We start from the raw sequence: 23,676 nt of genomic DNA, 5'->3' as shown, positions 1-23,676 counted from the left end.
CCTATTTATCTACTTGCACTGGCATGCTTTCAAACTACTAGGTTGGCAGGAGCTGGGACAGAGCAATGGGAGCTCACCCCATTGTGGGGATTTGAACTGCCAACCTTCTGATCAGCAAGCCCACAAGGCTCAGGGGATTAGACCACATCACCACCCGTGTGTGTTTGCTTGTCTTGGGAGAGTTATGTTAGCCTGAACATTCCTCATCTTGCATGCATGGTTTCTGGGACTGCATGGCTTGTTTTTTAATGAGTCTTAATAATGCTTACTTCTGAGCAAATCTGTTTGAGACAGAGATACTGTATATTTATTCCTCCATCCACTTTGAGTGTTGCTGGTTTCAGTGTCAAGTGACAGCCAAGAATGCACATCCTTGATCAAGAATGCATGAAGTGGAACCTGCAAAGGTTTTGTAGTGTGAAATATTCTTGCTCACTCTGCCTGCCAGCCAGCCCTGCCTTCCATGAGGGAACATTCTTCCATTCCCCTGCTGACCTGGCTTTCATCTCTCCTCAATAGTAAATCAGATGTCTATGGACTCTGGGCATGCTCAGTCTTCAATTGAGGGAAGGTTCTGGAGTTCTTCCTCCCCTTAGGCTTTCATAAAAAATACTTTTTAGGCTTTTGCAAAGCATGGGATTCCACAAAGCCTACTGATACCTCCTTTTTGTGCATAGAGAGTGCCATCTTAGCTACACGCAGAGTGTTAGCATTAGTATAGCCTTTAATATTTTGCTTCTCCTGCCAACCTAGCAGTTCGAAAGCACACCAGTGCAAGTAGATAAATAGGTACTGCTCCGGCGGGAAGGTAAACTGCATTTCCGTGCGCTGCTCTGGTTTGCCAGAAGCGGCTTATTCTTGCTGGCCACATGACCCAGAAGCTGTACACTGGCTCCCTCGGCCAATAAAGCAAGATGAACGCAGCAACCCCAGAGTCGGCCACGACTGCACCTAATGGTCAGGGGTCCCTTTACATTTACCTAATATTTTGCTTGCTTGTACCACAGTCAATATCCTTATATTTTCACATGATCATTGTCAAATATCCAATATATCAGTTGCAGATAACCTGTTTAGAGTTACACACAAACACCCTCCCACCTTACTTTCAATTCAGAAATGCAATTCAGAAAGAAATCCAGGCAACTTCCACCATAATGCTTTAGGTGGATATATTACATTTCCACATGGCAATGTACCTCTGCAGGGAGCTCCCTATAATGGCCGTGCTTGAAAGGTTAATGGCATTCATCGCTCTACTAATCTATCCTTTGAACCACTGATTAGCATTGAAATTGATTTGGAGCTACTTGTGGCTGAAATGACATTAATCTAGACTTTGCAGTGGAAAACTCATGTTACTAGGTGATGACACATTGTTTTTTTCATTTTTCCAGTAGAACATATGAAATTGGGAATATTACCCCCCCCAAAAAAAAAAAAATCAATTTCATTTGCACTTTAAAGTTTCAGCAACACACCAACTGCCTTGGAAATGTATACACCTGAAAATGAAAATGAATTTAACACTCTATTGTACAATGATAAACACTGATAAGATTATAGGCTTGATTTCCCCAAAGCTTGACCCTCCGTGATATATTTAGCCATCAGGATAGGACTTAAATCACCTACCATAGTGCAAAGTCACAGGGGTGGGCATGATTCTGCACAATGACCAAATATGCCAAGATCTGTGTTCAGGGTCAGATGCCAAATTGAAAATCACATTTCAAAACATTCTGAACATCACCTCTGCATCTGCATATGGTGATTAGATGGATTGGTTGTATCATTTAATCAAGTGTATTTGAACTTTTCAGAAGATCAGTAAAAATGGTAAGTGGGCTTTCATGGGACCTCATTGGCCATTACAAATGTTTTTACTGAGCAACCCCTGAAAAGCTACTAAGGAAACACAAGGTTTCGTGGACCACTGTGCTGCATTTTTTGACATTTAATTAAATGTAGGAACAAAATAGATGTTTGTCAAACATGAGCAGAAGAGCAAAAGTTATTCTGAACCATTTATGCAGAAGGAATGTACATCGGCCTTAAAATATAAATATGATTCTTTGAATGCTTTGCTATTTTCAGGAGTATAGAAGGTTAAAATAATGACAAGGTGTTATTTTTACTGCAACGTTTAAAATAAATGCAATTCTTAAATGTAATAAAAAGATCCAAGCACTCTTGTCCATGTGTCATAAAACATGGAAGAAGACTACATAAAACAGTCAAACATAAGCATTCTGAGCATGATTTCTGAAAAGTACAGGTTTTTTTAGTCTCAACAACAATTGTGCTTTGAAGAATAAGGAGCAAAAGATGACAAGAATTAAAAGCACTCTGCTATTAAGTGGAAGAAAGAATTGTTGGTAGTCCAAAATCTAGGTACAATGTGGCAGAGGTAGGCAAATAAAAGTATGCAATTTACTGTGTGTGACATGTTATAAATATGGAAGCAGGAAAGGGGATAATTGTAATCTAGCAACAAACCCTTTGCATTATCCACCAGAGGATAATGCATAAGGAAAGGAAAAGAAAAAGATGGAATTAAATATGGTCACAGATTAGCTTGGACTTTAGAGCCCATGAAAGAATGGCTTTGACCTTTCACAAGGGAGGATAATAATGGAGGAATATTGTTGTTCTGATAAGCAGCTCTACCACCAAAAGATGAAACAGATTCAAAATGGGGGCAATCTTCGAAGTAAGCACCATTGACGGCATTTACTGTGGAAGGGCCACGGCTCAGTGGCAGTCATTTAGGTAGGAGTGAACTAGTTGGAGCACTGACTCAGGAGAAGGCAGCTGTCCCTATGACTGTGTTTAGGAACCAGACTGGCACTAATTGTTCATCCTTCATGCAATGAGCGAAAAACATCAGGTCACTTCTTAACTTCTGCCTGCATTTACTAAAGGGTGGTGGGAACACTGGTAGAGGAACAGGACAGCGGAGGGAGCGGACTGCCCCCGGCATTACTATTCCAGTAGGGTGCCATCGCAGCGGCCTCCCCGGACACACGCTGCGCACCCCCTGCCACACCCCCACAGGCAGCGCATCAAGCCCCCAGAACGCGCATCACACCCTCGCAGACAGCGTGCCACGCCCCCGGGATGCACACCATGCCCCTCTGGGCAGTGTGTCATGCCACCGCCTGCTTCCCGCCCCCGGTAGCAGAGCATGCAGCTTCACCACTGGGTGGGAAGGACTGGAAGATGACCATATAGCTTGGATGTCATAGGCCACAACATCATTTTCGAGACTAGCTTCCAAAGAGTACCAGGACAAGGCAGATGTTGCTGACTTGATGTTGATGAAGTGTTCTCGTTAGCAGTCAGCAACATCTTGGCCACTGGGTAAACCTAAGAGAGAAGATTTCCAGAGGGTTAACTGTGTTAAATCTATGTTAAAGTAAAAGCAACGGAGTCTTGTGGCATCTTAAAGCCTAACAACTCTATTGTGGTAGAAGCCTAGAGTGGCCAACTATAACTCCCATCACCCCAACCATTTGCCATGCTGGCTGGGGTGGATGGGAATTCTAGTCCTGCAGCATATGAAGAGCAGCACATTAGCTATCTGGGCATAAGCATTCACAGACTAGGATCATTAGATTCAGGTTTTTAAACCCTAGTTAGCTTTTAAGGTGCTGCAAGACTCTCTGCTGTTTCTGCTGAGTGGAAGGGGTGGCTGGTACCTGATTACATGTGTCAATCTTGGAATCTTTAGACCATCCTGTGAGCTCTTCAAGGTGACCAACCGATTACCAGAAGGTGCTAGAAGCTTTCTAACAATTATGTATGGCAAGTTAAAATGATTACTTCCCACACCCCCATATTATAGAAGAGAGATCTCAGGCTCAGAAAGAATGGTTTGCCCAGGCAAAATTCAAACCATGGATTTCCTAATTTTCAGTTCAGTCTCTTGAACCATTGGAATTTATTCAGATACCTATTTTGGGGGAGGTGTGTGTGTTTGTCTTCAGCAACAGCAGTTTTGAAAGTAGATAAAATATGCAATTTAGTAATCCTATATGTATTTTTTTACCTTTTCCAGGTGAGATCCCTTCATTGGCAGGGCCACACAGAATGGACCAGGAATATCATTTCATAGTGGTTCTGAAGTTGTTTGCCCAGTGACAATTGAAGGTGACTGATAATCTCATCCTAAAGTAAAAATTAGACAAGAGAGAACAATTATACCCAAAGTCTTGTCATGTCAACTAATAGAACACCTGTTTCTCTAGATGTGAAAAAGAAACTACGATCCTTGAGGGGGAAAGAGAGAAAAGATCACAGCATGAAAATATATTCTGCAGCTCCAACAACACATTTTAATTGCCTCTGATTCCTGTTAAGTTGTGATATTTTAGAAGCTTAAAAATTAAGCTTCAAGTGCATGACCACAAAGTATAATTTGACATTTTTGGTCCTCTGTCAGGTTTGTCAAATATCAGTAAAGGGCATTGTTTTCCTCCTTGCCCCACCCTCACCGAACTCCTCTCCCGCTTTGCAGCTGATGATGCATTGAAATTTGATAACAAAAGAATGACCTGGTTCTGTGTAAGTGGCTAAGAGGTGATATCCCAGGAGTTTGATGGAAAGGGAATGAAAATTAGGCAGATGTTTTCCATTATCACCCACAGTTGAGGTGCTGCCGCAGAATTACTTTATCACCAGTCAATAGCTGAAGCAGTAATTAGGCACGGCTTGCTTCTGATTATAAAGAAGATGAAATCCACTCTTGTTGGCAGTATTAATTTTAGTTATTACAGCTGCAAACTATTAGCTGAAAAACAGCACTAATCTTACATATGTATGCATATACTTTGGTTTTGCTAAAGGGGTTTCACCTCATAGAATTATAGAATTGTAGAGTTGGAAGGGACAAGGGTTATCTAGTCCAGTGTTTCCCAACCTTGGGCCTCCAGCTGTTTTTGGACTATAACTCCCATCATCCCTAGCTAGCAAGACCAGTGATCTGGGATGATGGGAATTGTAGTTCAAAAACAGCTGGAGGCCCAAGGTTGGGAAACACTGATCTAGTCCAACCCCGTACAAAACAGGAGTCACAATAGAAGAATCCCTGGTGGATGGTCATCCCACCTCTTTTTAAAACTTCTAATGAAGGAGAGTCTACCACCCTTAAACAGTTCTTACCATCAACAAGTTCTTCCTACTAGTTAGTCAGAATCTCATTTCTTGTCATTTGACTCCATTGGTTTGGGTCCTGCCCTCTGCAGCAGGAGAAAACAAGCTTGCTCCATCATCCATTTCAGATATTTGAAGACAGCTATCCTATCATCTCTCAGGATAAACACACCATCTCCCTCAACCATTCTTCATAAGGCTTGGAGTCCTGACGCTTTGTCTAATTGGTCACCTGCCTCTGCGCACATTCCAGTTTGTCAATATCCTTCCTAAACTGGGGTGCCCAGAACCAGACACAGGACTGCAGGATGTGCTCCCAGAGTGCACAAGCCACTTCCCGCAGGGTGTGATCCCACATTGCAGGGCACACACACAGGAATAATGCAGGTGTGCAGAGGTTGTGCGGATATTTCCGAAGTATTTGGCAAATATCTGTGACAATGGCAGGAGCTGAGAGTGTGGAACCAACTAACAAGATCAGACCTGTTCTTGTGGCAGCATGAAGCCCATGAGGGATGCTGCTGTGTACAATGGCACCACACAGAAACAGCTTTCCACAAGGCTCAGAGCACATGAGAAAGTCTGGGGGCTCAACAAAAAACCCCACAACCCTGAAAATACTCATTCAGATTTGTTTCCTTCAGTGCTAATTATCTGATGACTTTTGTCTATTTCATTTATTTTTATTTAGCAAGATTTATATACGGCTATATATATACACACACACATACATATATATGCAGTTCACATAGTCATATAAAATAGTCATTAAATATAATGATAAAAAACAGGCTTTAGAAACAACAGACAATAAAATGACCCAAACATAGCTAAAAATCAAATGTTTTCAAAGTAAATATACATAATAAAATTTCATGTCTGCGTAGGCTTCCATATATATATATATATATATATATATATATATATATATATATAGGCATTGAAAACACAATGAAGATGCTGTGTAATATTAATAGGTGGGGAGTTCCGTAAAACAGCCGCTACAACACTAAAATATTGATTCCCCACATGTGCAGATTGTGCATTATGTGATGCTTGTAAACGATGGCTTCTGTGCACTATAGGAATAATTTCTTCATTATCTCCGTATAGGGCAATGGGTAGTGTAAGCTGATGCCCATTGGTGATAGTGGTACAGAACTCAAGGCAGACAACAGGCAGGTTCAGAGCATTCAACAACAGCCTGCGATGCTGGAATTAAACAGGTGAAGTAAAGGGTATTTAAAGGAACAAGATGTTTTAAAAGACTGAGTGACTGAGGAAGTATAATAGCATGGGATTTAGGAAAAATGGAATAGCAGTGACCTTCATTGCACACAGGAGTGGCCAACTCTGGCCACAGGTACACTGTGGTGAAGTGGCTAGGGTAGCTGACTAGACATGGGTTCAAATGCCCACTTATTTATGAAGGGCTTTTTTTCAACTGGAACTTGCTGGAACTCAGTTGCAGCACCTCTCAGCCATTGCCATTCTTGGAGAACAACGGAGGCGTTCGTGGTGAGTTCCAGCACCTCTTTTCTAGAAAAACAGCATTGAGTGCCACCTGCTTCCTAGAGTCATTGTGAAGAAAAAGGGGGGGAGCCCTGGATTGCTACCCTCCTCTTTGGAGAAAGAGCGGGATAAATAAAGTAAGTATATGTGGAAGGGAGAATGAAGGAAAGAGAACACAAAGGGAGGCTTTTCTATTCCACACATTATTTTGCAAAATAACAGCATCAAATGCTTGTTATTGCAATGCTGAATTAAATAATGGCGTGCAGTATTAGTGCCAGGGTCTTCAGCAATACAAACAAAATTGTTTAACTACCTCATCGATCCACAATATTGTATTTCTAAAACATAAGATATGTAACTCCTGCACTTTCTTTTCCTCAATAAAATAAATAGGCCTTTTGTGTAGTGGGCTGTGGCAGAGGCTGTCAAAGAGTGTGGCTGGTGAGAAAGAAATAAAATAGATTTTTCCAGCTTAGGGCTGTTTCATTATTCCAGACAACACTTCATATTGATCCCCCTCTATTTATTTCTAATTTTGTTGCCTCTGATTGAGCTGAGCTCTAAATCTTCTGATGGCTTACATGCTGTAAGGATGCAGCATTGCTACATGAAGTGCAAGGTAGCAATGTTCTCATTTTAAGCTCTAATTTAGTCTGATTTGCAGCAAATTAAGGTGTCTGAAGGAGCATTTTAGCACAGAGGCCACTGCTTTATTATATGACTGCTATTACTTGAATAGCAAACACTACACCAATTACTGGGCTGCCTTCATTTTGCAGCCATCAGTGCCTCTTGGCATTTTCCCCAATAGAAAAATCAAATCTGAAACATTCAGTAGCATTCTCAAAACTATTCAGAGCGATTAGACATAGCTATATAAAATTTTCGGCATTAAAACCAGCAGAAAGAATAGGATTTAGAAAATTGGAATCAGTTGAGAACAAGTGCTGTATCTCCACACACAGACAGAAGCATCTGCATTGCCCTCCACAAGTTGGAGGTATACATTCTACAGCAGAGAGCCTTTCTTACTATTTCATATCGCCTTCAATACATTGTCCAAACTTTTCCAAGGTTCTAACTACCATACATGAGTAGAGCAGACTCCCCACTTCAGATGCTATCCCTCCAACTTGTGGAAGGTAATGGAGCTGGTGTACCTGTCCTTGGTCTCTCTCATTGTGGGGTTTAAAATGCTCATCAAATGCTAACATGCATGCTGTTTCTGGAAACCAGATAGCTGTTAATATCTATTTTACACAAAAGATGTACGTGAATCTTAATCTAGTTAAGAAAATTATGTTGATTGATGCTTCTGACGTTCCTGTTTTTATCACCGTGCACATGCAACTTTATCAGTGGAGTTATGCAAGCCATGCAAACATGCAAATATATAATATTTCTGATGTTATTTAAAATAATGTCCATTGACTCAGCTACTGGAAAGACATGAATACCTTAGATTTCAAGGGAGGGACCCACTGGCATAAATATTTATACTTAGGTTAATACTTCTAGGTGGGCTTGATCACTTCAGACCAGTTTGTGTTAGGCTAGCCACCTTATCACTCAAACACTGTACACCCCATAAAATCCAGTTGGGAAGCTTTTTGGAGTGAAGACACTGTGGACAGAGAAAGAATTAAGCTCAACCTCCTTTTGCTCTAAATTGTCTCTCTCCAAAATTGCTTTTCAGTTTTTTTAAAAAGCAGGAGTATCGTTAACACAATTGACATATACCAGCTCCTTCATTTTTTTGCTAACTCACAAAAGGTCATTGAAGAACATAACAAATTTCCACCTAGTTCATAGTTTTGTTCTCAGCTGCAATTTAGGAACAAAAGTGAACTACCATTAAGACTGAAGAAAATGCAAAGTTCTCAATTTGTTTACTTCAGATTTCTAACTTTTGCATTTAGGCTCAAAGTAAGCTGAAATATTTTAGGGTAGTGGCACTGAAAAACATGGGCATTATTCAGTACAGCAGAACCTAAGTTAGCATCTAAATGCGAAAGTTGAAATATAGCACTTTCACGTGCCTTTAAATCCCATTGAAATCAATTATTTTAATGTGTGGTCGTGTTGTTTTGTTTTGGCTTTGTTCTCCTCATCAAAGCCCAAACGTGCTTAGCTATGGAGTGCTTGTAACTGCCGCTAAGTGTTTATGCCGATTCCCCGAATCCCGTTATGTATTCGGCAGAAACAGATGGAATTTGCTTTTCTTGCCATTATTTTGACCTGAGAACAACATTTCAAGAAGCCCTTGAGAGAGTGAGAGAGAAAATATTGAAAAGCTGTACAAACATTCTAACAATGTGAACAACAGAATAGCCCAAGTCCACCTTGACACAATGAAAAATCGCAACTGCTGTGTTGCATGTTAATGCTTCCTTATATGCTACATTTTTTCAGAGTTTCCTAAATCAGGGTATGCCAACTTCTGAAAACTTGAGGACCATGTGCATTGGCACCCAGGGGCTTGGCTTGGACCATGGCTCTTTGATGCACAGCAAATCACCTGTGAAGGCATTTGTGAGAAGCTCCTCCCCTTACTAACTGCCCTCAGAACTCAATGAAGCACCAGGTCGCTTTACTTTCTCCCTCACGTAGCTGACAGGGACTAACCTCTAACTATAAGCTTCCACGGAAGAAAATTCCCAAAGCCCACTCATGCTATCATCCCTGAAGGACTTAAGTCCTACACCCTACTTTGTTCATGTATTATTTGATTAATTTATGAATTCACATAAATCTCAAAGCAGTTTACATAAACTAAAAACATACACCATGACAACAGTACTAAAAATGTCAACCAAAATACTAAAAAAAAATTTAGCCACCTTTGGGGGATGTGGAGCAGACTGGGGAAGGGGGGGGGAGAGAGAAAACATAAGGAGGAAAGTTGTGAAAGTGGAACTCTACTCCCATGGTATTGAATTTCAGCCTATATGCGTACATAGATCTAGGATTTTCCAGTTTAGAACTGAAAGTTTTGTTTTCCCTGTTTTTTAGTCAATTCCACTTTTCACACTTGCTTGGCTAAGCACCGGAGTGTTCATGAGAATTAAGCTTTCCAACTTAAGACTCTGTTTACCTGTACAATCGCTCATTTGTACAACCAAATCGCAGTTCCTTACACATTTGGGTGACAGCTGCAAATTCTGCCTGATTGCTCTTTGCCCTCTGCCTCGGTATAGAAAGCTGTATCAGTAGAATGTAACAAGCATTAACTATATTCCCATCACATACTCTCACTAGGCATGTTTCTTTGCTCTGTGTATTGGTCTTGACAATGTAAGCAACAGTTCCTTTTCTTACAGAGGAAAAACAAGTTAACAACCTCATGTATTGAAAAATGTCACTGTCGGAGCTTTTCATTGTAACAATTATAAGGTCAAAGGTTTAGTGAACACTCAGATACTTCTAAATTTGGCTGTCCCATAATCCAGATCTAAACAAGTGCCAAAATACACATGTAAATTAACACATTACTCTATTGTGGTGGTGGGTGGAAAATGCAGGGGAAAACCATACCCCTCCAGGACAGGTTCAAGATATTTTGTTGTCTGAAGAAGCAAATGACTACCTCCTCCAAGGCAAAGAGGAATAGTACCCAAGGCTAGTCAAGTTATTTGGGTACCTGAGGCAGAAAATCCCAGAAGCACCTCTCTACTTCCCTGCCCACAGAAATACAATAATTATAAATTAAAGAGGAATGTGCTGCCGTTTCATTAGAGCTCAACATGGATGGTGTGGGGGGGGGATAAATTCCCTCATTTGCTAGACTCCTATCATTAACATGAAACAACTAGGAATTCTAGGAATGTACTTTGCCCCTTCTGTGCCCATTGCCCCATAAATAGACAAGTGGCATTCATAAGTCTGATATATAGCCTTAGCAGAAAAGCTTGCATGCAATGAGTGTGTTATGAGAGGACAGTCTAAAACTGATGCTTTTTTTAAAAAAAAAAAGGAAAAGCTTCATTGATTTTCCAAACAAGTCCAAAAATGAGAGAAAACATCCTTCTGCATATAAAATGCTCTGGTTTAATGTATAACACATGCGACTTTACACATCTGAGAGGCACTGAACAAACACACAGACCTCCACTATCATCATATAGGATCATTGAGTCAATAAATTAAAGATGTCAAACAAGACCTGCTTAAGAGCATCAAACATAAAGCACTCTATAGGAAAAGTGGAAATTGTAGCATTAAAACATGTGAGGATTTTATTTGTTTTAATATATTGCATGTCTAATTGAAAATAAAAAGTAAAAAGCGGCAGGAAGAGGAAAGAACTTCTTCTTAGTAGGCAGAGTGCAATAACCTCAGATTTATTGTTTAATGTGGTACCAAAGTGAATCTAATGTGTAAATATTGCCTAAAAGAAATGTTACTTAAGTGGGATTCTTCCATTGACAGCGACCTGAAATATTTCAGTCCCTAGCTATGTATAGCGTTCTCAATCCCTTTGCTTTATCAGTAAATCCACACATTGGGAGGAGAGGAAGATTTGCTTGCTATTTGATTTATTTAGAACAATTATAAACCACTTAATAAAAAGCAGAACAAGTCCTCTAAGTGGTGTACATAAAACAATTACCAGAAGTACACAGGTAAGAACAGCAAATACTAAAAGCAGGCACACATAGCTAAATGAATAGGCTTGCTAAAAACAAAGTTTAAACGTTTATAGCAGGTTCTAAAATGGTGTAACAGTGCCTGCCTAATGTTAAAATGTAGGGTGTTCCAAATCGTTGGTGCTGCTATGCTGAAAGACTGACTCCCAACAGATGTGGCATGAACATTATATGACACCTGTAAAAGTGCATATGTTTCCACCGAGTCTCTCCTTTCTTTAGCCTTTGTTATTCAAGACCATTCTCCATTCCGTGTTCATGTCCTTCCAGAAGACATACTCTGTCCCCTTGGGGAAAAAATGACATAAACCTTAAATTTCCCCTTGGTAAACATCATCATAAACCTCATATCTAAACCAGCTAGCACTTTCCAAACACAAAGGATTGTTCTGAGCTAAAAATGTCAGGCACTGGCAGGCAAAGTAGGCAGTTTTATACTACATTTCTCAGCAATCTTTTTTGCGTTCATTTTTGAACTTGTAGATTTCGCTGTTGATTTTTTTTAATTAAACACTTTTATTACAAAAAGAAAGACAATAGAAACTACAATTGATTGTACAAGATGCAAGAGCTGTGGGTGGTATTCAACAACATAATTGTGCAAGAGCAAGGATTAAATGCTACTGCAATGGGACTTTCCCCTATCTTCCCACACATGCACCCTGCACCTTCCCCGGGTCTGTTCCAAAGATTTGTGATTCTGCTCTAAAAGTTCATCCTCATTCATTGTCAGCATTTTAGTGCACAGTTCTCCTAGCAAACACATTTTTTGTATCCCCTTTTCTTAACATACTCATTTTCCCCCAAAGCAGTTTTGTCTGATATAATACTATTTTGCATGTTATTTTCACTAATCTATGCATTCTATGAACATTATATCCTAGTATATGCTTTTGCAAATTTCAGAAAAGTGTGACTTCTGAAGGCTAGCTACATTTCAGTTTCTGTTTTGTTTCGGAAAGTGCAGATTTGGGGAATTCACCTTTAAGTGTGAACTGAATGAATTTCTTCTCTGTCCAGATTCCAGATTCACACTGTGAGCTGCCCCCGACTGACTTCCCAAACAGATGTCCCTGGCTCTGTCCGAGGAACTGTTTTCTTTTAGAAGCCTCTGCATATCTCAAAGCAGATTATACATCACTGTGCTACCATTACATGTCCAGCCTTCCAACATATACATGACAACCTGCTCCAAACCCCAAAACATTATTTTATCAATAATAATATATTTTTTTTTAAAAAAAAAAAACACTTCAGCCCACAAATACATAATAGCTGGTAGGCTTGTTGCAAGCCTCATGCTTTCTACTCAAATTCTGCTTTGATAGGATTAAAGAAGAAATTAGCTGACTAATTTAAGGATGTAATGTGCCCTTTGAAACTCCCTTTTCCCATTAAAAGAGAAGATGCTGTTGAAAATTTCATTGGAGAAATCTGTCTCCAATGTCTTTTTCATTTTCAAATTAATTAGTTAGTGTATCATGAATAAAATTTGTTATACTTTATGTGCCTCAGTGGTTCATAGATTAAAGCCTTGATTCCACAATTCTTGTTCAGTGCACAGAGTGCATAAGGTTGATAATGTCCCTTGTGAGGGCTAATGGAAATAGTGCAGAGCTGAAAACCCAAACAAAGCAAGCACAACGCAGTATTCTACACTAAGCCTGGGGGACCTGTGGCCCTGTAGCTGATGTCGGACTCAAACTCCCATCAGCCCCTGAAAGTACAGCCAGTGGCCAGGAATATTGGGAGTTATAGTCCTACAGCAGGTAAAGGGCCACAGCCACTGAAAAGTAAGACGAACCTTCACTCAACAGCCGTGTGACATGTGATTCTATCTGACGACAAGAGAAAGCTCTCTTTTGCTTCCCATCCACCTTCCCATTCTGCTCGTCAGGACACAGAACCCAAGAAGCCCCATTGTACTGGGCCATCTTTCTCTGTGCATCTAGTGAGCATTGTCTACTTTCCAGTTTCTCAGCACGTATTTGCTATCTGATCCTTAAAACACCCATACATTTCTCCCAAGCTGTGTCACATGATCCCCCCTCCCAACCCTTTTGCCATGTACAAGCATCTTTCTTTTTTTCCAAGCCATGAAGCTGTCTCGAGTCTCCAACAGATCAGTCCTGCCTCAGGGCCTTATTATTTCATGACCAGACAAAGCTCTGATTCTAAAGGACATGACTCTGTCGGTCCTCTGCGTACGAGTACAGAAAGAAGCAAGGTATTATGAAGCCTTTCCCCCTAGGTGCATTATTACAAAGTTACAGTAAATACAAAGTTACAATAAATACCTTAAATCCTGCAATGCCCTTGCGAGAGCAGAGAGGGAGGAGAGAGAATGGAAGAATAAGGCAATACCTCCAGGCCTATAGCCTTGAACTTTAATAGAATTATTTTTGAGGAGGAACATAGGAGTCAGGATCAAAATCCCATCTACACCACTGCTTTAGACTGGATTTTTATGCTTTCCAAGAAAGGACTCTGTTGAGCACTGTAGGGCTTCTGTATACTCAAGTGTCTTGCACACAACCTGATCAAACTTTTAGTGCTCAAATAAAACAATTCAACATAGCAATTATACATTATCTAGCTGTCAGGGGGGGGCATGTTCTATTTCTGGGGCTGTTAAGCAGGGCTGGCCCAGCCATAAGGCAAGGTGAGGTGACTGCCTCAGGTGGCAAGATCCACAGAGGCAGCAGATCCACCTCCAAGGAATGCTTTGTCTGTTGCTGCTGCTACCATTCTAGTAGTGATGGCTGCAGCATAGAATCATAGAATTGTAGAGTTGGATGAGACAACAAGGGTCATCTAGTCCAACTCTCTGCAATGCAGGATTCTTTTGCCCAACTCAGAGTTTGAATCCATGACACTGAGATTAAGAGTCTTATGGTCTACCACCTGAACCATCTGTTCTTCCATACTCCTTGCAAGCTAGATCTATCACCTCCTCAACATTGCCCTATGTCACCTCTACAGCAGCCTCTCAGTGAATAGGTGCTGCTGGTCTCCTCCCAGGGAGGAAATAACAAAGGCTGCCTCTGGAGTCTCCTGGGCTCTTAATCCACCCAGCATGATTCAGAACGGGTCCATAGCTCCTTGCCATGATGGACTTTGATTCCCACGTCAACCACCGGATAAGGCTGATTCGATTCCACTCCCTTGTTCCCAATCTAGATTTTCATTCCCCTCTTGTTCATGATGTAGAACTTTACCCCTCACTTGTTCCTGATGTAGATCTTCACTCACCCCTTCTTCCAGGATGGGGTGACGAGCCCCATCTTGTGGTTTGCCTCAGGTGCCAAAACGTTTTGGGCTAGCACTGCTATTACGGGATGGGAAAAGGAGCATGATACATGTGGAAAACTCCAGATACTGCTTTATTGCTATTTTGGATGTTGGAATTGTTCCATATCATTTCCTCTTTCTAGCAGCCATCAGGATTCAAAACCAGCAGCAAAGACTGATGGTGTGACCCTGAAGGGATGCGTTAAGAGTCAGCACAACTACACAATCGCAAACAGCAATTCAATGTCTCTAAATGTGCTTGTATATGGAAGATTGTGGTGTTGGGCTGTTCACAACAGCTTCCCTCACCATCATACCCAGGGATGAAACACCACTACAGAACAGAACCTGAAAACAATCTCTGCAAAATATCAAGAGTTGAACTTTTGTTATTGTTCTAATAACAAAAAGGAGGGATGGAGCCGAATACCAAGCTTTACATTCCAAACATGAAATACTTGCTTATGACAACAAAATGCCTTTTAAAGAATTTATCTTCTTGGATGTTTTATTTGGCAGCACTGGAGAAGTAGAAAATAATGGTGATATATTTCTAAGGTATGCTATTAAAGATCTTTATTTACTTTATTTAGACGGATACCATTCTTTCCTCAACATATGTAAGGGAGGGGAGGTGAAATTGCTAGGATAAGAAGCATTATAGCATCTGCACACTCATAAGGAACTGCTTCCAAATTAAAAGATCAGTTCCATGTCACACCTTGTGCTTGTAGGGATCTTGAGCACTAACTTTTGGCATGTGACACTCTGTAAATATTTAGGGAGGGGTGTCTCAGTTTTTTAACCAATCCTAGAGAGAGGGAGTGCACACATATGTAATCTTGAGGGCAGTATGCCTGCGTAAAATATTGGCCCTAGCTCTTAGGTTTGGGAAGTCACTCCAGATCTGGACCAGATTGGTCTATGCCAGCCTACATAGACTTTTAAAAAGGAGATGCCACATGATTAGCAGTTTAAATTGTCAGACTGCAGACTGAACTTTGTTCAGCTTTGTGCTGTGAATTGCATTTCTGTCTGCTATATGTCTCATTCACAAAAGGTTTCAGTATTTGGAGCTGATGGCAGTATGGGGTTGCTTCCACTCCATTAGGGAAAGGGTCATAGCTCAGTGGTGCAGCAACTGATTTGCATGTCAAACGCCCCAGGTTCAGTCCCCAGCATTGTCAAGGTAGGGCTGGGAAAGATGCCTGAAACCCTGGAGAGCTACTGCCAGTCTGAGCAGGCAATACTGAGCTAGATGGACCAATGAACTAGATGGACCAGTGGTCTGACTTGGTATAGGGCAAGTTCCTATAATCTTAACACAGAAAGAGATGGAACAAGTGCCCATGTCAACCCCTCCGTTATAGGCTGAGGCTGCATATGTGTGTAAACAAACCATATATCATAAAGACATGGCAGTCTCCACATTCTCATTTCCTAAAGGAAACTTGGACCCTGGGTAAACAACTGAACCTGTGATGGTCTGGGAATCCGATTCAGAGGCTGAAACTGAGGAATCCCAGCCTGCACAGAAGTCCCCGCCTCCAGAACCAGCTGAGCCGGGGCAGGGGCTTGAATTTGAAGGGCCCTCACCTGTGCCGGATCCTCAGGAGCAGACACCAGTTGAATCTGCTCTGGCTCCAGAGGTGATTGAGGACCCATTGCCTGCGGGTGCGCCTCTCCCAGCCCTGTCAGGGGAAGGTGAGGTTGCCTCTGGGTCCAGTAACCCTCCAGTCTCTCTGGAGCTGCAGAGGCTCAGGGCAGAGAGGCGGAGGGAACTAAGTTCTCACAGGAGGCGGCCAGGAGAAGTGAGTCACCTGTGGGCCGGGACCGCACTATGCCTCAGAGGAGATAAAGGCCAGTCAGCCCAGTCCCAGGTTGCAGGAGCAACATCGTTGGTAACCTGTTCCTGCCAGCACCCTGTCCTGCTCTTCCAGAGTTCCTGACCACGCCCGGCTCCTTGCCTTGGACCCCACTTCACCCTTGACGGACAGCCTCCATGCCCTCGACCTAGGACCGGACTCAGACCACGCCGCACGGTAACAGCCCCCCCCCCTGGACCAGCACAGTACCCCTGGAATCTCACACTGCTCTGAGATTGGGGTGGGGTAGATTTTATTAAAGTGGAACCAAGCTGATGTGCTTTTAAAAAAAAAAACAAAAAAAACTTTTTATCCAAAAAATCACACCACCCTGCCTCCCCATATATATTTGAGAACCATGTCCAGAGACTTTTTAATCAGGCAATGAACCCACATATATCGAAAGCTTTCCAGACAATGGAGAAGAGAAGAGAAACATCTTTCAATTTTAGCCTCAGGGCTGTCATCTATTTAAAGCCGCCTAATGTGGAAAAAGTCCTGAGTAAGCAAGACAAAATATACTGGTTTTAATCTCCAAGACACCTTTAAGGCTATATAAAAGGATTATGGCTTTTACGAGCTTCTTTTAATACTGTATCAATATTGATCTTATCGTGTAATTACATAAGATTCTTCAGCCAGCTTTACCAGGGTAAGGCTGTTGTAACTATTTCAGAGTATGATTTTTGGCTGTGTGTGTGTTCATGCTCTCTTACCAGAAATTATAATTGTAAACGGAACTCTGTGTTCCTCCCCCCCCCCCCCCCGCTATGGAGATTTTCACAACCCCCAAGTCATAAGCACAAAGAAAATACTATTTATATTCTTCTGTATGGAATGAAGGCCAGAGTTGAAAATGAAACTGTCTCCTTACATTCTGCCACAATGTTTCTCTAAGAGTTTAAAATATAGATGTAGAAAAATGACTATACATTTTACTTCTCCATTTGTGTTTGTGAAATTATGTCACACAACGATGTGTGTGAGAGAGTCTGCATTCACACAGCAGTTTATTCCATTTCCCTGGCATTTCTCGAAACTGTTAATTTCCGCATGATAGTCGAGCTTTCATGTGACATAAAAGCCACTTCTAGAAATATAATGGAATAAAGCACATGTTTAGCACATTCCTGTTTTATTTAATTAAAAATAAATAAATATGTTTTCAGCCCCCTTAACCTGGAAAATGTGGGAGTGAAGTGACAAAATTTGGGGTTGTATACCAGCATACAGTTCTTTCCAGATGTTTTCATGGGGGACCAGAAATACACATGTGCAAAAATGGTGAAGGTAGCAGAAATGGTGAGTAGCAATGTTGTTAAATGATGTTCATTGTTGTGTCACACTCTGCCCGCTGGTGTGAGTGAATGAAATTTTGTGCATATAGCGGTATGTTTTGGCTCATCACTAGCTGTGATTTTTCTGACCGGTCACAACGGCACAGGCAGTTGTTGCCGCTGGTTGCACAACAACATTTAATACAGGCTACTATAATGTTCAAAGGGAAATGTGAGTTGCAGAGATTTGAAAGCTTTGGGTGCACACATTTTCTGAGCCTAAACTGTACAAATCCCGCTTTGGGTATTACAGCCAAGTGCAGCAGAGCAGCTAAGCTAGCTTTCAGAAAGGTGGGTTGCTGTTGCTGACCAAGAGAGATAGTGAGAGGGTAGAGATGTTCCAGTGGTCAGTGTGGTACAGATGCACTAGCAGAGCCCCATTCCTGCTGGTGTATTTGCACCACAATGACCTCCCTGCTGCCCTTACCTTCTCCCTCCCAGCAAGCATCAGGAACTCATCTTCCAGGAAGCTAATGTAGTGTCTCCACTCCATTCAGAAGATGCTCACACAGAATGGCAAAACTACTCCTACTTTTTTTAAAAAAAGGATTTGGTGTAAGGGGTTTTGTTTTTGTTTGTAAGTGTGGGGAAGCAAAATGCGTACTGAAAACATTTTCCTTTAGCAAGTTTTAATAACAGATCTTCAAACTGCCTTCTGAAAGCCTGAGGGTTCCTTGTTTGTGTGGCATTCTTTTTTTCTTTTTCTTTTTCCTTTTCTAAAAGGCAAGCTCATCATTATGCATATCATGAGGATTATGGTCAACTTGAAAATCCTTGACAGCCATGCCTTGTAAAATCTATATGCATGAATTTAGTGACAGAGATAGTAATGAGAGGAGAAATATGGGGGGATTGTGTTATGGTGTCTTCACCCTCTTCCATCTGATTAATGTAAGAACAAAACTTGAACTCAATGTATTTTATATTTTTTAAAAATAGCATTATAATATATTGATGGTATTCTGCTTGATTACTGATGTTATTGTTATGTACTGAAGTTCTCACCCTGGGCCAGCAGGGGGATACTGTAGATCCACATTCAGGTCCACATATGCAAATAAGGGATCGAAAGTGATGTTCAGTGATTGGATAGTTATAGAAAATGGTTACTGTTGCATTCTAGTGGAGCTCTATATAAGCAGGCTGGCTGAACCCTTCAGTTCAGTTCAGTTCTGGCCTATGAATAAACAAGAGCTGTTCGAAGAATCGCTATGTCGTCTGATATGTTCACCCACAACTTAACAGTTATCATATACCATATACCCCACCCAGTATACCCTGATGGATAAGCAGATGGGAGGGGATGCTATACGTAGATGCAACATCAGAGAAGTAATAAAACATATATAAATATTGAATGTACACTCAGCTACCTCCCCCAAAATAAAACACTTTTCATTTTCTACAAAAATGTTCTTTTGTGTCAAATCCATCCTTTCTTCCCACAAGGTCAAATGTTACTATTTCCCAGGCCTGCTATCTGATCTAACCTTGAAAATATATACTGCAGGAGAAGCAACTCTCTTGCCTTTCCCCTCTCTCTCTTTACAGAAAAATCCTTTGTCATTACTACGGTAAAAGACCGAGCATTTATTGGTAGTGACCTACATTGCTTTGTTCAGAAACGAAAACTTTCAATATTGAAAGCATAAATGGATACCATTCCAACAATAAAGAAAAGTGGGAGGCATTTGAAGAAACCAGTGTGGCTGCATAAGGAGCTTAAAGATGAGTTGAGATTTAAGAAGGGCAAGTGTAAGGAAAAGAAGAAAGGGGAAATCATATACACAAGTATAAACAAGTAGCCAACATTTATAGAGAGAAGGTCAAGTGAACCAAAGCTGAGAATGAGCTCAGGCTTGCAAGACAGGTAAAGAACAATAAAAAAGGTTTCTTCAGCTATGTTCAAAGCAAGAGGTAGAACAAGCAAGTCCTCTGACTGGAGAAAATGGAGAAATGCTATTGAGTGACAGAGAGGAAGTGGAGCTGCTCAACATCTACTTTGTCTTTGTCTTCACCCAGAAGGAAAGCAGTGCCCAACTTGGTGACGACAGAATCAACGATGCAAGGGGGGAGCTGTAGCCCAAGACATGAAAAGAGGTGGTAAACAAACACCTTGCTACATTAAAGGAATTCAGATCTCCAGGGCCTGATTAGTTGCATCCAAAGGTAGTAAAGGAGCTTGTGGATGTAATCTCAAAGCCCCTGTCTATAAACTTTCAGAATTACTGGAGAACAGGTGGCATCCATGTGAAGTGGAGGTAGGCAAACATTGTCCCCATCTTTTTAAAGGGGGGGGGGGAGATTGAGGTAACTGCTGACAAGTGAGCTTGGCATCAATACCAGGAAAGGTCCTAGAATAGATAATTCGACAGTCAGTCTGTGAGCACTTTTCTATTATTCTAACATGCAAAGGAGGTTATAAATTTAAAGTATGAGTACAGGGAAGGGGTAGCTATCCTCAAGTTCTGATCCAGCTCCCCATGCATCCTCATGGCAATACAAATTGCCCTCCTGCCAATAATTAGATTGTTCATTCGAGCGGCAATAATCTTCCCTCGTCTGCATATAGATCATACATTGAAAACACATTGAAAGCACATCCCCCCAAGAATCCTGTAGTTCTGCCATTAAAAAGCTGTAATTTCTGATTCCTTTAACGAACTACAGTTTCTGGGAATCTTTGTGGGGTTCTTGAAATTAGGGTGCATGGTGGTCACACCCACTGCTGGTGTACAGCCTCCCCCACTTCCTGAGATCTGGACAATGGTGAATGCATCTCTCAGGCATCCCAGACCAGCTAGTCCTTTCATAGCCATTTCACTAAGTGTGAATTCCAGGCTGGCTTTGTAGGAACTGGCAGAAAACTCAGCAGTCCACTCGTTGGGCTGGGGTGCCTTCAATCTGCATTTGGGGAATTTCATAGTTTGTTATAACCCCAGATCAAAATCTCTCCACATGTGCAAAACCACATGCTGCAACTAAGCAAACAGGAATAGCTGAACCTTTACACTCTTTGAGTGTGCTGGAAATGTTAAGGCAGTCACTTTTAAGTGATGCTTCCTCCCAACATCTGAGGTGATACACAGACCCTTCTGAATCATCTCTTGGTATGTGCTTCTTTCAAACTGCAAACAGAAATAAATTATAAACTAGGACCCTCAAAGAATATGACATGAGAAAGCAGCCTTTGGGAGACTTGGTCTTGTTCCTCAGAAGGCAATTGCTATTTTCACAGGAGCAGAACTGGAGAATGGAGGGTAAACCTAAGGAAGGGATGGGGAATCTATGACCCTCCAGATGTTGTTGGACTCCGGCTCCCATCAGCTACAGACAGTATGGGCCAATGAACAGGAGCAATGACAGATGTATTCCGCGAACATCTGGGAGGTGCCAGGTTCCCCATCCCTGGTCTTAACCATAGGTTAGCAACCCATGTCTCAGTGCTTATCTCCCCACCATTTATCCTCCTTCCATTTTTCTTGTTGTATTGTAAATATTCTTATGGAAACACACGCAAACAGGAAAAACCCAGTTGTGTAAATGAAAAAAGGAGAGAGAGGTGTGTCTCAGAGATTCTGGAAAACATACATGTTTGTTACAGTGGAGTGTGGTGAAATTTTTCATAGGGGAACAGTGAGGCGCCAGGTCGCAATGGTGATTTGGAGAGGGGGGCATTGCACGTATGATGTCATGCATTTGAGCATCGCACCTCCCTCCCTAAGCTGGGAAGAAGCTTCTCAAGCTTTGGGAGGGAGGCAGCAAGGGAACATTTAGGGGACTAGTCCACTGACTGCATGCCACTGGAACACATAGCCTACAGTCCTGAACCTCCCTACTCACATTGTCCTATTAGCATTCCAACAAGCCCTTTGAAAATCATCACCCAAAAGGCATATTTAGCATTAAGCAATGATAAATAGTAAAGATGCATTTATTTCAGATGATTAATTTGAAAGCATAATTAGCTGAAACATAAAATGCAAAAGGCCTTTCAAAATCCTCAGACTCCTGATTGATTTTGAAAGCCTCCCTCTGCTTATTGTTGTAATGTAAAACACCTAGGAAATGTTCTGATATTACATTATTTGAGTTAGGAAAATTCAAAATACAGTTTAGTTGCCACTATGCCAGTATTCATTTCAGTGGAGATGGAATGTCTGCTTTACTGAACAAATAGCTGCTTACTTAGCCAGCTATTAAAATGGTATGAAGTGATCTACTCAACAAAGGACTGCTCCATCTGCTACTTACACCAAAATCTATATGTTCTTGGTTCACTGAACTCTCTTTGTTCAGTGCAGACTTGTCACTTTCACTTTCAATAACTATAGGCATCTTTCATGGAAGAAAGATGTGCCAGAAAATGAACAACAATGTGAGATTTTCCTGTTTTTTATTTTATTTTATTTTGCTACTCATTTTGGACAACCGAGAGAGTGTGTTGGAGATGAATGTGACGTTTGCTTCATTTACAAATATATACTAGAGCACAGGTATCAATGGAAGCATTTCTATAAAGAAGCCGAATCACTACCCCATAACAGAGGGAGGTCCTTAAAGCCCAAGAACATTCTTCTTTTGACCAACTGTGATCCTTCTATGAAGATGAAAAGTGGGTGGAAAAGGGATTTGAGGCCATGTGTCAGGGGTTCAGGAGCAGAGGCACAGGGAAGAGAGGAGATGGAGAGCGAAGGGGAAGAATCCGAGGGGAGCGTAGGAGAAGAGGACAGTGGACCGAGGGATTCCATGAGCCTCTCCAGCGAATCGGAAGATTCACAGAAGGGGGCGCCAGTGGCCAGGGGTAGGGGGTTCCCAAGGGGAACGCCCCAGGAGCAAGGGGGCAGCAGGGACTCCCAGAGCAGTAGTTGGAAATCAGGACCAGCTTCCCCACCAGAGCAGAGTGGGGGGAAGAGTCCCAAGGATCGGGGCCAGTGCATTCCCCACCAGGGAGAGAAGATAAGGCAGGGCTGACCACACCTCCATCGGAGAGTCAGACAACGGAGGGGAGGTCAGATCCGGCCAGCATCCCGGAAGAGGGAAGCAGTGACAGAAGTAGTGTAACGGTCAGGAGGAAGGTCACTGGGTTGGCGCGAGAGGCAAGTTCAAATGTACAGGAGTGCGGGACAGCAGAGAGTGAGGATTGGGAACCGGGTCCTAAAGCCCGCCGGAGGGAGGGGAAGGAGCTAAGCGACTCAGCGTCGGAAGAGTCCAGAAAGGGGGATGCCCCAGCGGGCAGGAGGACCCAGAGGAGGAGAGAGCAGCGTAAAAGGTGGAGCAGGGCTAGGATCTTAAACTGGTGTCATAGGGGAGGAGACTCAGACGGGACTTCGCCGATCTAGGGTTTAAGACGTAGAGCTGCGCGCTGCGACTTTGAAATGGAAACTGAACCTCAATAAAGACTTTTGTACATAACGACAGCCTAGCGTTGGTCCTCTGTGAGCTGGGACCTAGAGGCAGCTTCATGGAATTTGCCCAGCTGATGAAGATCTCATTCAAACATAGAAATTCCTCACCTATCTCCAGAGTACAAACCATTAGCTTCCTGGGCTGTATTCAAGAGTTTAAATGGAGCATATTAGTGAAGAAAAATCAACCAACCATCCTGATGAGTACCACAGCATCTGATGAATGTCTACTCACAAGTAAGTGCAACTTAGTTCAATGGGGCAAGACTGAATCCTCAGTCTGCTTAAAATGGGAATAACAGCACTATGTTGTTGTTGTTGCTGCTGCTGCTGCTGCTGCTGTTGCTTGTACCTTAGTGGAAGAAGTATACGGTTTGTTGTACTGAAAAAATGTTCCACAAATGGGTGAAAAATACAAAAATACTTACTAGAAGCAACGCAGAAGAGAAACTTCAAAAGC

This window comes from Podarcis cretensis (assembly GCF_951804945.1).
Source record: "Podarcis cretensis genome assembly, chromosome: 10".
Classification (NCBI taxonomy): Eukaryota; Metazoa; Chordata; class Lepidosauria; order Squamata; family Lacertidae; genus Podarcis; species Podarcis cretensis.
This window is presented reverse-complemented; position numbering follows the sequence as displayed.